At 35.9% G+C, this 15,738-nt stretch overlaps 1 protein-coding gene and 1 long non-coding RNA gene across 9 annotated transcripts in view; one reads left to right on the top strand and one right to left on the bottom strand.

The window, feature by feature from the left end:
- The window catches only part of LOC143229960 (uncharacterized), a 164,875-nt gene that overhangs the window by 81,754 nt on the left and 67,383 nt on the right, over nucleotides 1-15,738 (bottom strand). Inside the window, exons 1-2 of one of the 8 annotated variants that reach the window (XM_076462847.1) lie at nucleotides 6,566-6,599; nucleotides 861-970 (exon numbers count right to left, since the gene is read on the bottom strand). The exons of 4 other annotated variants lie outside the window; for them this stretch is intronic. The gene's annotated coding sequence lies outside the window, so the exon portion shown is untranslated. Of the gene's footprint in view, nucleotides 1-860; nucleotides 971-6,371; nucleotides 6,702-15,738 lie in introns of those variants that run through there. 3 more of the 8 variants (XM_076462845.1, XM_076462848.1, XM_076462846.1) reach the window with 3 other exon arrangements.
- On the top strand, nucleotides 10,877-15,175 carry LOC143227904 (uncharacterized). The gene is made up of 2 exons (XR_013015131.1): nucleotides 10,877-11,278; nucleotides 14,913-15,175. It is a non-coding gene; the product is annotated as an uncharacterized LOC143227904 (long non-coding RNA).

Consider the following 15,738-nt stretch of genomic DNA (forward strand, 5'->3'; position numbering starts at 1 on the left):
CCTCAGAACTCGTGAGTTTTTGGCCAAACACTCGATCACTGTTCTTCCCCACCCCCCCCTACTCACCTGACCTTGCTCCTTGCGATTTTTTCTTGTTACCCAAACTCAAAAGACCCTTGAAAGGAAGAAGATTTGAGACGATTCCCGAGATTAAGGCAAATGCGACGAAGGAGCTGGAGGACATTACAAAAGAAGCGTACCAGGACTGTTTCAACAAGTGGAAACACCGTTGGGATAAGTGTGTGCGTTAGGGAGGAGAGTACTTTGAAGGGGTCCCAGACCTGTAACTTCTAAATAAAGTACATTTTGTTTTATGATGTCAGTCCGCGTATTTTTTTTAACAGACCTCGTATACATAAATTAAATATTCCCATGGCAAGACAGGAAGTACTAATGATGAACCAAGGCTCTTCGTCCCATCTTTGATAAAGAACCAAGGGTTTTCGTTCCATCTTTGATAAAGAACCAAGGGTTTTCGTTCCATCTTTGATAAAGAACCAAGGGTTTTCGTTCCATCTTTGATAAAAAACCAAGGGTTTTCGTTCCAGCTTTGGTAGAGAACCAAGGGTTTTCGTTCCATCTCTGATAAAGAAACAAGGGTCTTCGTTCCATCTCTGATAAAGAAACGAGGGTCTTCGTTCCATCTCTGATAAAGAAACAAGGGTTTTCGTTCCATCTCTGATAAAGAAACAAGGGTCTTCGTCCCGTAGAAGAGTTTTGTTTGTTTATTTATTGTATTTTGCGCAGAGCTACTCGAGAGTTACCTGTGATGGCTATTCCTCATTTAGAAGCGATAAACTAGAGAGAAAGAAGCCAGTTAACACCGTCCATGATAAACATTTGGGCTAACATTTACTTACCAACGAATAGCAAAATTGATCGTCACATAATAACGTCACCACGGCTGGAAGGACAAGCATGTTCGGTGATGGAATAACAACCTGAGACCCAGAGATTGTGAGTAGAACGCCTTAACCATGGGGAAAAAAAAACAATAAAAATGTTATATATGACTCGAAAATTGAAGAACAATAACTCAGTGAAGGAAAATTTTTTGTTGATTAGACTTTATTTTTTACATACTTTAACACTGAATTAATTATTTTATTTTTTTTTGTTGGTTTATTAATACTAATGTCGTTTATTGTCAAGAGGTATTTGTAAGAGCTTAAGTTTCACATGCCATAGTTTTCATTCTTTCTGAGAGGAAGCAGTGATGTAATACGAGTTGGTTTAAAATTTAGGTTTTTTTCGAAACTGACATTGTTATTTGGCCAGAAGGAAGTTAAACGTGACAAGATGGGCGTGGCGTTATTAGCTCGAACTTGAAAAAGAGTCAGGCTAGAGCTATTTGATAAGTCGATTATTCTGTACTGTATACTGGTTGGTTGATGATTAACTATAGTGTTAGTTAGTCAGTTGGTTCAGTACTGTTAATGTTTGGTTTCATGAAAAAATAGAAATTAGCAAGTAAAGCGGAAGTTCTGTTAGGCTTATAGGTAAACGTTAAATTCGCTATTCTCGGAAATTCTGTCCTGAGTGGCTTGACCATAAGATACGTTATGTGTGGTTTATCTATTCATGACACGATGGACAGATTGTGTCAGGCCTTTAGCAGCTCATCTTCCTGGAATTCTGGATACACTATCAGAAATTCTTCAACTCAATCTTATATCACAAACAAGGACTTAAGTCAAACGTATAACTGACTATGTGCAGTCATTTTCTTGAATGTTGATTGCTTTAATCTTGTTGAAGGTACTTGTCATCGATCAGCGCAATCAGATACTGCAGGCCCACGAGGTACCATCGGTACTGAAGTGAGCAACACTGAAAGACTCGCGTTTGATTTAAAAACACTGCGTGAACATTGGAGCTCAATTAATGAATCTAAATTAATATAAATATAATAATAATATAATATAATAAATGATATGAATCTTATGTCACAGCTGCCCACAAAACTGCAAATATTTCCCAAATGTTTTCATGATGAAAATAAAGATAATTCCTTGCCTAATTGTAAAGAAAATGAACCTTCAGACAAGACAAAGGCCCGGCATGGCCAAGCCTTTTAAGGCGTTCGACTCATAATCTGAGGGTCGCGGGTTTGCATCCGCGTCGTGCCAAACATGCTCGCCTTTTCAGCCGTTGGGGCGTTATAATGTGACGGTCAATCCCACTATTCGTTGGTAAAAGAGTAACCCAAGAGTTGGCGGTGGGTGATGATGACTTCACTCTAGTCTTACACTGCTAAATTAGGGACGGCTAGCACAGATAGCCCTCGAGTAGCTTTGTGCGAAATTCAAAAACAAACAAAGAAGACAAAATTCCAGAAAATACATTTTATATCATCATAGGTTCTGCTACTTGACCACAAGATATAAAGCAGTCATGGATATCAATCACCCGCTGGGTGGGCTCAGTACATAACCCGATGTGGCTTTGCTATAACAAAAACACACACAAACCTGACTTGTTAAAATAAATAAGTGAAATACTTAATGTAATTAATTACTGTTTTCATATATTCATAGTTTTAATAAACATGAAACTCAATGTATGAACAGTTTTTTTCTCTTTAATAATTTTACTCATTTATTTAATAAAACTTTTACTCAGAGCATTTTTTGATTTCCTTTCATGTATCGGTGTGTTCGTGTGTTAGTGTATTCGTCAATTGTACGTTGACAGAATTTATCATTGATCCGTTTAAGATATATTGCCCATTTTCATCTCAGTAGTTTGTCGAAGATTATTAATAGTAACTTAAACATACAGTTTTGGCCAAAATGTTTGCACACTGTTCTGTATCCATGTTACATGCACCAAGTAGTTACCGAGTAGTAACAGAGAAAGTAACATATGATCGGACAAATATGAGTCACTTGTTATTCTGCTCTGTATAACTTCTATTGAAAATTTGTTCCACACTCAACATCTGTTTCGTATAAAAGGTGAGTTTTTGGTAAAATTTGTTTTGAAACAAATCAACACGAGAAATGTCTCGTCACGTACGAGAAGTTACGGGACGATAAATTGTTGGAATGTCCTGAAATGATATAATGTGAAAAGAGTAGAATACCTCAACTGTACTGTATCCTAAAACATCATGCGACTAAAGGAAACGTTCCAGGAAAATCTAGGCCTGGCATGGCCTAGCGCGTTAAGGCGTGCGCTTCGTAATCTGAGGGTCGCGGGTTCGCGCCCGAGTCGCGCCAAACATGCTCGCCCTCCCACCCGTGGGGCGTTATAATGTTACGATCAATCCCACTATTCGTTGGTAAAAGAGTAGCCCAAGAGTTGGCGGTGGGTGGTGATGACTAGCTGCCTTCCCTCTAGTCTTACACTGCTAAATTAGGGACGGCTAGCACAGATAGCCCTCGAGTATCTTTGTGCGAAATTCCAAAAAACAAACAAAAAAACAATCCAGGAAAATCTACTGATAGACGTTAAAATAGAATGACCAAGATAACCATGTTTTTATCAGGTTAACACGAAACAACTCTTACAACACATTATGACAAGATGGTATGAACACGTTCATTCCAGAACATCAAGAGAAATGGACGACCGAATCAACAATATTATTTTGTCAGAAGGCTACATGCAAACCAATATTAAGGAGATATTAACCACTGTCACCAAGTTACTTGAGTATGAAAGCATGCCAGCGTACAGTTAGGGACAATAACGACATGTCATCTTTTCTATATGTAACTATATCTAAGCTACCTTCACTACCTCTATATCCATATCTAAGCTACCTTTACTACCTCATATCTATATTTAAGCTACCTTCAGCACCTCCATATCTATATTTAAGCTACCTTCACTACCTCCATATCTATATTTAAGCTATCTTCACCACCTCCATATCTATATTTAAGCTACCTTCAGCACCTCCATATCTATATTTAAGCTACCTTCACTACCTCCATACCTATATTTAAGCTATCTTCACTACCTCCATATCTATATTTAAGCTATCTTCACTACCTCCATATCTATATTTAAGCTATCTTCACTACCTCCATATCTATATTTAAGCTACCTTCACTACCTCCATATCTATATTTAAGCTATCTTCACTACCTCCATGTCTATGTTTAAGTTACCTTCACTACCTCCATATCTATATTTAAGCTACGTTCAGCACCTCCATATCTATATTTAGGCTACATTCACTGCCTCCATATCTATATTTAAGCTATCTTCACTACCTCCATATCTATCTATGTTTAGCTATCTTCACTACTTATCATACCTATATTTTTAGGCTACCTTTCACTACTCTCGTATATCTATATTTAAGCTACCTTTCACTACCTCCATATCTATATGTTAAGCTACCTTCAGCACCTCCGTATCTATATTTAAGCTATCTTCACTACCTCCATATCTGTGTTTAAGCTACCTTCACTACCTCCATGTCTATATTTAAGCTACCTTCACTATCTCCATATCTATATTTAAGCTACCTTCACTACCTCTGTATCTATATTTAGCTACTTTCACTACCTCCATGTCTATATTTAAGCTACCTTCATGACCTCCATGTCTATATTTAAGCTTTACCTTCATGACCTCCATGTCTATGTTTAAGCTACTTTCACTACCTCTGTATATCTATATTTAAGCTACTTTCACTACCATCCATATCTATATTTAAGCTACCTTCACTACCTCCATGTCTATATTTAAGCTACCTTCATAACCTCCATGTCTATGTTTAAGCTACCTTCATGACCTCCATGTCTATGTTTAAGCTACCTTCACAACCTCCATGTCTATGTTTAAGCTACCTTCACTACCTCCATATCTATGTTTAAGCTACCTTCACTACCTCTGTAATCTATATTTGCTACTTTCACTGCCTCCATGTCTATATTTAAGCTACCTTCATGACCTCCATGTCTATATTTAAGCTACTTTCACTACCTCCATGTCTATATTTAAGGCTACCTGCACAATATCTATAATCTATATTTAAGCTACCTACACAATATCTGTATCTATATTTAAGCTACCTTCACAACCCCTTGTCTATATTTAAGCTACCTTCACTACCTCCATGTCTATATTTAAGCTACCTTCAGTACCTCCATGTCTATATTTAAGCTACCTTCAGTACCTCCACGTCTATATTTAAGCTACCTTCACTACCTCCATGTCTATATTTAAGCTACCTTCAATGCCTCTGTATCTATATTTAAGCTACTTTCACTACCTCCATGTCTATATTTAAGCTACCTTTCACAATCTCTATATCTATATTTAAGCTACCTTCACAACCTCCATGTCTATATTTAAGCTACCTTCACTACCTCCATGTCTATATTTAAGCTACCTTCAGTACCTCCACGTCTATATTTAAGCTATCTTTGGTATCTCCATGTCTTTATCTAAGATATCTTCAGTACCTCCACGTCAATATATAAGTTTCAGTACCTCGTGTCCATATGTAAGTTACCGTCAGTACCTCCATGTCTGTACATAAGGTACCTTCAGTACCTTCTATATTTAAGAAGTATATTTATACATATACTTATATGTATAAGTAACATATATACATCGAAGTGTATATGTAAGTTACCTTGAATACTTCCATGTCTGTGTCTGGGCTACCTTCAATACCCCATGTTCATATCTAATCTATTTTCAATAATACCATTTCTAAATCTACCACCATGTAAATATGAACGTTACCTCTAGTACTTTCATGTTTATAGCTATCTTAAGTACCTTCATACTGTTATATCTGTTGTAAGCAGGTATATCGCTATATGTAAATTATAACCAGTATATTTACATCTATATTTATTTTCACCATATCTATATATGAGTTATATACACTTTGTTTATAATGTAAGTTTTCTTCAGTATATCAATATTTGTAACTAAAGTGTCATCAGAATGCATTTATCTTTATAATATGTTCATTTAACATCTGAAATAACTTCAGTACACGTAAATTTCAGTACATCTACACGTTAGTCAATTCACTTTTACATAGAAGTATTAACCTCTCTATTTTTACTGAAAACATTTAAATTTAATAGCAGTTAATATTCAAGTTATATGAACATTTTTATCTAGTTATTTATCATAGCAAATCTTCCGAACCTGTATCGCTTTAAATGTCGGTACACGTACTGATTTAACCCTATTATCTCTACTTTTATCATCAGTTTGTGCATTAATTATCTGTAACTGTAGTTCTACTATTATGAGATTCCACGTCATTATTAAAATTAATTTTAACTTACTTATGTCATGGTTTTCTTAAGCCTATTACTAATCTCTTATTTCTATTGTTAACATTTTTATACAAACCACTTTCAGAGTCTAAGTAACTAAAGCTTATTCACCTCCAACACGTATAAACCAATTTCAAAGATCTTTATTGGTGGTATAATTTTCCATGGTAACAGTGCTGACAGCTAGAACAAAATTTCTCAGAAACGTTACTACTGTTCACTGACATGTTCAGTAAAGTTTAATACACACCTGTGTTCAATCCTATCAATAAATGCACCGTACACAATTACTCCATAACTCTCACCTTGCCGCATCCTGAGCTTTCAAAGGTCTAAATTTCTTTGCGCGCTCCTCGCGTGCATCATGCTCGTGACATCACAAAGGAATGCTGGGAAGAGAGACGCATGGAAGATAGGATTTCCGAAGTAGATATGTGTTAGTTTAACAAAATATGAAGCTTTCCGTAAGCAAAAACGAATTGATTGGGGCAAAACAGACGATGTAGATGCAGATATAAAAGGAGTGAATTTCCTTCACGTATCTTCCTGTACATAAAAGTTCTAAACCTTTTCACTTAATGTTTCTGCTCTAAACTGTAGAAAGAGGCATTTTCAGTTAATATAAACACCAGAGGGTGAATGATGTTTTCACTTGAAAAGAGACATGTTTGTTTCTTTGAAGGTTTGGACGAACTATATTTACCTATTATTATTCTAGTTAGCCAGCGTGGTAAAGTCTCGTCAGTTGTATGTTCCATTAAAAAGATTCGGTTAGAACTAGATTTGATGTATGTGAACCTGCCATCTTTAACAACGCAGGCATTGTTGTGAAAACCCGATTTGGGTTGGAAATTAGAAGTTCCATGGGAAATAGTCGTTGTCATATAGGTGCGTTTGTTTAATAATATTAATTATTAAATTATTTCACGAAAACTTGTGATTAAAAACAACAAATGGTGTAGTATTTTATAAGCTTCACAATGACAAGTGACTTACTGTCTATCAGGTAATAATTTTATGATACGAGGCTGAGTTAAAACGAGTGGCATGGTTATATCTGCATTTTGTGCCACTCAAAGAAAGATATTGATTCAGCTGAAGACTACGTTGTATGTACAGTAAAGTAAGGCACAACAGTAACAGTACAGAACACCGTATTTTGTACCAGTTGAAAACAAAGGATGATAGTCATTCAATAAAGTAATGCCTTTTGTATCAGTCGAGAAATACAGTGATACAACAAAGAATTCGTTTTGTATCACGTAATGAAGAAAGATAGCAATTTAACAAGGCACAACAATAAAATGTGAATTCATTATTAAACTTAGCTGTATTTTTCTTCCATAACACACTTTTCTGATACACTTATATGTGTTGTGTTTGAAGCTGAACCTGTAGGCTTTCATTTCTTTTATTAATCTGTTACTGTTCTAGAAAAATGTTTTAGCAGGTAAACGGAATCCAACAGACACGTTACAACTTGTTTGTTTAGCATAAACTGTCAATTATAGAGAATCGAAACCCAGATTTTTACATTGTAAATCCGTAAATTTGCCACTGACACACCGTTAAGAGAAATATAAAAAAACCAGAAATCTGAAATCAAACTGTCAAAGGAGTTTCGTAACAAATAAAACGACACTTGAAAATGCTTTATATTTATTTATCTTGTTAACTTTCTGTTATATTGTTACTAGAAATAAAAACAAAACGACTTATACTTACGGAAACCAATCGTTACGAACTCTACCAGTTGCTCTTACAAGAGTCCATGATTCACAATATATAACATCCATTAATTATTCGTATGGCCTATGTAATAATAACTAAACTAGTTTTTACAGATGAACAGTGGTTGAACATTGAAAATTTCTCTGTTTTGGACGAAAAAGACCATTGTTGTTGTTTTAGATGATAATATATAATTATACTCCTATAACATTGTTGTATTCCTACAACATAGATGATAGAATTGTTGTACTCCTGATACAAAATGGTATACTATTATTAGTCATTCTACTGACGCATAGTGTGCTTTAATAGTGTGCACTAATTTTCAAATAGTCCTAAGGTTGAATAATGGTACATCTACTTACAACGCTAATACTAAAATACTGGGTTTTATTCCCTGCAATAGACACGACAAGTAACCCAATGTAGCTCTGCTCTAAAGCAAACAAAGAAAAACTTTACAAGTAAAGTTGGTAGTGCATGAAAAACACGAGGAACTTCATGCAAGTCCGTCTCTTTTTTTCAGATAATCGTGATTGGATAATTCTGTCTTGGATCAGCCAACAAATTAAATAAAACATATTTATATAAAATGCCTTCTAACAGACTTCAGTCTCTCTAAGCTAAGGAACATATTATGTTAGTGCTAACAATGATATAGGTACAGTATTTAATGATTATATTATAGATATATTTTATTTGCGTCAAAGGCAAACTTGAAAATGTAATTTGTGACGTCAAGACCCAAAGCGTTCTTTAACTCATCGCACTCTCTGTAATTAAGGGTCAATAAACCAGTAACTGCAGTTAGGCCTTTCACGGTAGCGTTTTTTGCAAGACATATATAATATAATCATCAAACAGTTAATCCACAGTATAATGTTGAATAATAAATTAAGTGTAATGCTATAATTCACATATCTAAATTTAGGTTATTATATGGCTGAAAATAACTCAGAATTGCAAGAAATATATACTCTTCAAAAAAAAAGAAACGCAAAAGGCAAAATTTGAGACATATTGTTAACAAGTTTATTCCGGGTAGTTCTGTATGACATGTGTGAAACTTTGCACATTCACTGCTGAACATCCAAAGTCTGCAAAGGCGAAGTCCATGCTTACTAGTTGAAGTGTAACGTCACTCAACGTCAATAACGAGTATGCCTCCCCGTGAGCATCAATAACTGCTTGGCATCTCCTGCCCATGGAAGCGATGAGATGATGAATCACATCCTGTGGAATGGCTGTCCATTCACATGCAAAGCTGCTGCAAGCTGAGGTAGAGTCTGCGGTTGAGGTTGTCGCCGTGGCAGACGTCGGTCCAACTCGTCCCAAAGATGTTCGATGGGGTTTAAATCTGGTGATCTGGAGGGCCAGGGAAGAACGTTGATGTTGTGGTGTCTCAAGAAGACAGTGGTGAGTCGGGCTGTGTGAGGACGGACGTTGTAATGTTGAAAAACGTCATTGACGTCACCATGATGGGTTGCACATGGGGCCTAAGAATCTCGTCGACGGTTGCGTACGGTCTGATCGGAAATCCTACGCAGCCCTGGTATGATTGAGGCAGTAGACGTCGCAGTGGTGGTCCTATCCCGAAGGTGACGTAACCGGATGTAGCGATCTTGTGCGGGCGTGGTCACACGAGGTCTACCAGATCGTGGACGGTAACAAGTTGATCCATGTTGTTGGTGACGATTCCATAGCCTTGTGATGGTGTTTGGGTGGACATTCACAGCTCTGGCAACATCTGATCGAGATTCGCCTGCTACCAAGCGCCCAATGGCGTTGTTGCATTGTGCTTCAGTCAGTCTTGGCGTGACTGTATTGCGTGTCGGTGGCTTAACACTAAGCTACGGAAACCGAGAACCCGTCACTTTTATAGGGATTTTGCACATGTTGCACTTGCAGAACATGCAGATCTCTCAAACAAATTTATTGGACACGAATGCGTTGTGGCGAAAAATCCGATGTTTTTCTCTGTTTTCAAAATGCACAACTTTTATTGTCATTTTGGCCTGGCAATCAGTGCCTCAACACGTGTAACATCACATACTCTGAGCTTGTAACGTTATTACATATATTTCTCTTTAAAATAACAAAAATATCTCTTTTGCGTTTCATTTTTTGAAGAGTATTCATATACAGCATTGGAAATAATTATAGAAAGTGTGAAAAAAAATCCAAACAATATGGAATTGTTTCTTCTCAATTGTACGAATAAACTGCAGCAGAGTACGGTCACGTGGTATTAGCTTATTCTGTGGTTGGCTGTTATATAGCAGTGTTACGTCATCACAATGTCTATGAAGGTACGTGCGTGTGTTTTCTTATAGCAAGACCATATAGGGGTATCTGCTGTATCCTCCGAGGGGAATCAAACTCCTGATTTTAGCGTTGTAAATCCTTGGACCTACCGCTATGTCAGCGGGGAACATAAAAGTGCGCATAAGTAGACATACTATTCCCAGTAGTAGTGGGGTGCGTGCACTCATAGCTCCCAAGACAGAATTTTCACACAACAAAAGTGTAAATGTTATAGTGTTGGCCAGTAAGCATAGCTCCATGTAACAGATAAAGAAATAATTTATTTTTTTAATAAGAGCTGTATGGAACTATAAGAGTGTAATGGAAGCCAGTACTGTTGAAAATAAAAAAAACATTAAAGAATGAAAGGTCAGTTTCTTCAATAGTAATATTTAATAATTCAAGTTATGCTCTTTACACAATAACCAATTAGAAATCTTGACAAGGACTTAACTGTACAAACATAAGTGAATGTTGCTTTCACAACAGTAAAATACACGACATGTCATTAGTGTATGTGTAATTTCTCAAAAGCACCTGCTTAAATTTGATATCCAAATCAAATAACTGGAAAGGGTATCACACTTCATACTATGAGATGATAGAAGATCCTCTTTACAGATGAATCTTAATTAAACTGTTTGGTAACATGACCGTTAATTTGTTTAATGGCTGAAAGGAGAACGTTGTCATGTTCAACGTACTTTCTATTGCTGAAGGACTTGTACAAAAGTGGACTGCACCTCAATCAGTAGTATTGGAAACCTACACAAACATGATGGCACCCTGACTTCTTACAGGTACAAGTACATTCTTATCCATCATGTCATTTTTTTTTTCAGAAACAAGATCTATTGGACAAGGATTCGTCTTCCAACAAGACAGTGATACCAAGCAAGGAATAAATGTGGTGAACTAAAAGTAGGCAGATGGAACATTCGCAACCATGACTTGGTTTGTGAAAAGTCTCAGTATGAATATCAGTAAGTTTGTATGTGTAAACTTAGAAAATGAGAAGACAACCAAACAGCTTAACTGGATTTTGATACAGGAAGTTTGGAACTATATTTTACAGTCATTGTTTGTTTTTGAATTTCGATCAAAGCTACACGAGGGCTATCTGCGCTAGCCATCCCTAATTTAACAGCGCAAGACTAGAAGGAATGCAGTTAGTTATCACCATCCACTTCTAACTCTTGGGCTACTCTTTTACCAACGAATAGTGTGATTGACCGTAACATAATAACGTCCCCACAACTGAAAGGACTAGCATGTTTGGTGTAACGTGGATTTTACATTCATTCATCGATCAGTTTATGGTATCAGGGAAACAAAATGCCCAGCTTTGTTTAAATCCCATACAAAATACTAGTAATAAATTGGGTTAGTTTCGTTTAGCAACTGTTTGTAACTCCTGTATCACGTGCATGTTTCCATAATTATAATTACTTTTAATACTGTGTTTGTTAGAATGCTGTATTAAACAGTCTTATTACAAGTCCAGAAAAACCGTGTTCTTCCTTCTTAGTTACAGGCTTTACTTAGCCTTTAATTGCTATAATATTAGCTAGGCATACTGAGACTCTATCCCTGTCAATAATATTTGCTAGGCATACTGAGACTCTATCCCTGCCAACAATATGACTGAAAAATTATATGTATGTATGCACACATACACATGCATGCTTTCCCAGCTTCAGCTTCAAACCTTTTTTCATTTAAACACCGTTTTCAGTCACCCAAAAGTAGTCTGAAACCTGTGACCAAATAGAAATATAACATTCACGTAGATGGGAGACCTCTTCCAGAGCTACCATGTTATATAGACCAAAAGACACGATGAAAAATTCTTAGAAGCCAAAAAAAAGTTTTTTTAGGTAACTTCTGTCACTTGTCAGCGTCATTCACCATAAAGTAACCGCCAAATGACGTGTCTTGAGTTACTGGGTTCCATTCAACACTCTGTCTTGGTACTCTCTCCTTCACTTTCACTGTTTCTTCTGGAACCAACCACTCACTCTCTTGTTGTTATACTCTAGCATCCACTTCTTTACTGACAACACACCTTCTGGATTGTATCAATACGGCTTTGAGACTGGTCAGTTGACAACACCCTTTCTATCCGCAGTTTAACTAACACTGTCTCTACCAGTTATTTCTTAGCTGCTGTATATTCTGTCGCTTGTTTAACCAACACTATCTCTACCAATATTTCTCAGGTGATTACTAAATATTGTATCACTTATTCAACCAACAATATTTCAACTAGTTATTTCTCAGCTGCGAGTATTAAGTCCCCAGTTGAATTAATACTATCTCTACCAATTACTTCTCAGTTGCTTACTGTGTATTATATCCTCACTTTAAACCACTTGTCTATAATATATCTACCAGATATTTCGCATCTGCTGACCATGTATTCATCTCCTTCACTGAGATCTCACCAATCTAACTTATACAACAGTAATTTCCCGCCATCTTAGATGACCAATCATTGTTTTAGTTGTCACTCTTTCTTCATTAATATTTTTTTTCTATTTATCTTCGCGCTAATTTTTTTAGCTTTTCAACCAATGAGCGCAAAATAACTTACAGAATCCTTAGAAATAATACATCCACGTGTCTTTTATGGTTATTCTGGTTCCACCTGTTTTGAATCTTTGGATACCACATAATTACTTCTTCTCACACGTGCGTACCATAATGGTACCCTTACCTATTGGTAACATAACTATCTCTCCATAATTACAAACTTTCAATGGAATATCAAACATAGACTACAAGAGTCTATCACACTAATCACTCGAACATAACTCTCACCTGCTGACAGCAATACAAAACACAATAGAAGAAGTTACGACTTTTGTAAACACACTCAGTTAATTTACCCCTTCAAGATTCTGTTGTTGTTGTTGTTTACACAACGCTATAAGTCACACGTATCATGAAGCTAACTTCTGCAAGAAAACCATCTTTAAGATAAATGTTCCAACTAACATGGAGAAAATAAATTGTGATATGTGAAATACAGAACCAACTATAAGATGGAGTCTTGTTTAACTCAATACGCAATTAATGTACATGGTATACCTTCCTTTTCAATACACAATAAATGTACATGGTATACCTTCCTTTTCAATACACAATTAATGTACATGGTATACCTTCCTTTTCAATACACAATTAATGTACATGGTATACCTTCCTTTTCAATACACAATTAATGTACATGGTATACCTTCCTTTTCAATACACAATAAATGTACATGGTATACCTTCCTTTTCAATACACAATTAATGTACATGGTATACCTTCCTTTTCAATACACAATAAATGTACATGTTACATCTTCCTTTTCAATACACAATAAATGTACATGTTACATCTTCCTTTTCAATACACAATAAATGTACATGTTACATCTTCCTTTTCAATACACAATACATGTACATGTTACATCTTCCTTTTCAATGCATAATACTTCTGTCCAATTTTATACAAAACTAATGGTTCCCTGCTAATACAGCGGTAAGGGTCTACAGGATTTACAACACTAAAATCAGGGTTTCATTCCCATCGGTGGACTCAGCAGATAGCCCGATGTGGCTTTGCTATAAGAAAACATACAAACAAAACCAGTGTATATGCATCGTCCTTTCTAGTCCTCTGCAATACTTGTGTGTTTTTCTAATAGCAGAGCCACATCATGCTATCTGCTGTGTCCACTGAGGGCAATCAAACCCCTGATTTTAGTGTTGTAAGTCCGTAGACTTACCGCCATCCCAATTAATTTATATCCTTTATCTTTCCTATTCAATACATAGCACTATGTAATAAAATATTTACTATTTCTTATTCCTGGACAGAAAGTGTTATTTTCAATTGTTTATGCCTAAAGTAAATATAATATACCTATTTTTCTCTTCAAACTTTGCTTTTGTGACGTGAATAATGAAATTTTCTAATTTACCCATTTTCCAGAATATTCCAGGTAGATTCAGTTCTGAGTAGCTGATAGAGAATTTTCTCGAATTTACAAGAACTTTCTAGAATGTTGTAGAACTTACGAGAATTTTCAAGAACCTTTTAGAATTTTCTAGAACTTTCCATAGTAATATATATACAGGGGCTCACCACTTCAGTTTAGTTCTAGCTGCCTAAGTGAACAATAAACCTATCTGATTTTATCAAAGATAGCATCAAGAAGCTGCAAGCATTCTCCAGACGCATTCTGCTATGTATGTGGCCAATTTATCAAGACAGGAGCGAAAGAGTACTTTGTGACAGCATCTGCTAAAATGCGTAAAGCTTACAAGGCATATTTCAGCATGCCTGTCGGGAACCAAGACAAACCCTGGGCACCTCATTTTACTTGCGAGCACTGCAAAAAAAAATCCAAAAACTCTAGAATATAAGATAGACAAATTTTGCTTGCTTGAATAGTAAGATTTTATATCATACAAATTTTAGACCTTTTAAAATTTAAATATCTTTTTTTAATTTCAATAGTATAGAAAAATCACATATAAAATATTTTGCACGAATCTCTTATACATTAACTGTGGATGAAATAAATTTATTCTTTATAATAACAATTTTATTTTGCTCTTTTGCAGGATATTACAGAGGGGAAAAGAGAGCCATGAAGTTAGCTATTCCAAGAATTTGTCATGAACACACTGATCACTCAAGCAATTGCTACTTCTATGTGGTGGACCCTTCCAAACGTCGAGCTAGCAAGAATGCATCTGCTATCAGGTATCCGGATCTTCCATCATCTCAGTGTCACACTGCCCTGAGCTCCCTGTACCCACTCCACCAGAGAGAAAGCAGCCATCCTCAGAGAGAGCAGCAAATCAGAAGAGAAGGTAGGCCTTGAAGAACCGGATCACAGTTTCAGAGGTGTAGCTGGTGAGAGAAACCCTTACTCTCCAAACCAAAGAGACCTCAGTGACTTGATCAGAGATCTTGGTTAAACAAAGTCCAATGGCAAGACAATATCTGGGGGTTGCTACGTGAAAGTGATTTACATTACAGTCGCAAATCTCGAAAAACTACTCCCATCTAAACATTTTTGTTCGTTTTTGTATAATTCTAGTATAAATACATGTAAGTCTTGATTCATATGTTGTTTTATTCAGACCATGTGTGAATGAAATGTGCAAATGTGCCCGTTTTTACATAGAAAATAGGTTAATTTCTAAATTTCATTTTCCAGGTTACAAAAATAAAATTTGAAGGAATAATGGCCATTTTCTGTACTTTTACAACATAAGCAATTAAAATATAACACATACTATCCAGGAACAAAATTTGTGTTACATAGTGTAATTAGTGTGTATGTTCCATTCTTGCTGTTCAATACACAATTAAAGTGTAAGCTTTATCCTTCCTGTCCAATACACAATTAAAGATTTATCCTTCCTATCCAATACACAATTA

The sequence above is a fragment of the Tachypleus tridentatus genome, chromosome 10 (genome assembly GCF_004210375.1).
Source record: "Tachypleus tridentatus isolate NWPU-2018 chromosome 10, ASM421037v1, whole genome shotgun sequence".
Lineage (NCBI taxonomy): Eukaryota > Metazoa > Arthropoda > Merostomata > Xiphosura > Limulidae > Tachypleus > Tachypleus tridentatus.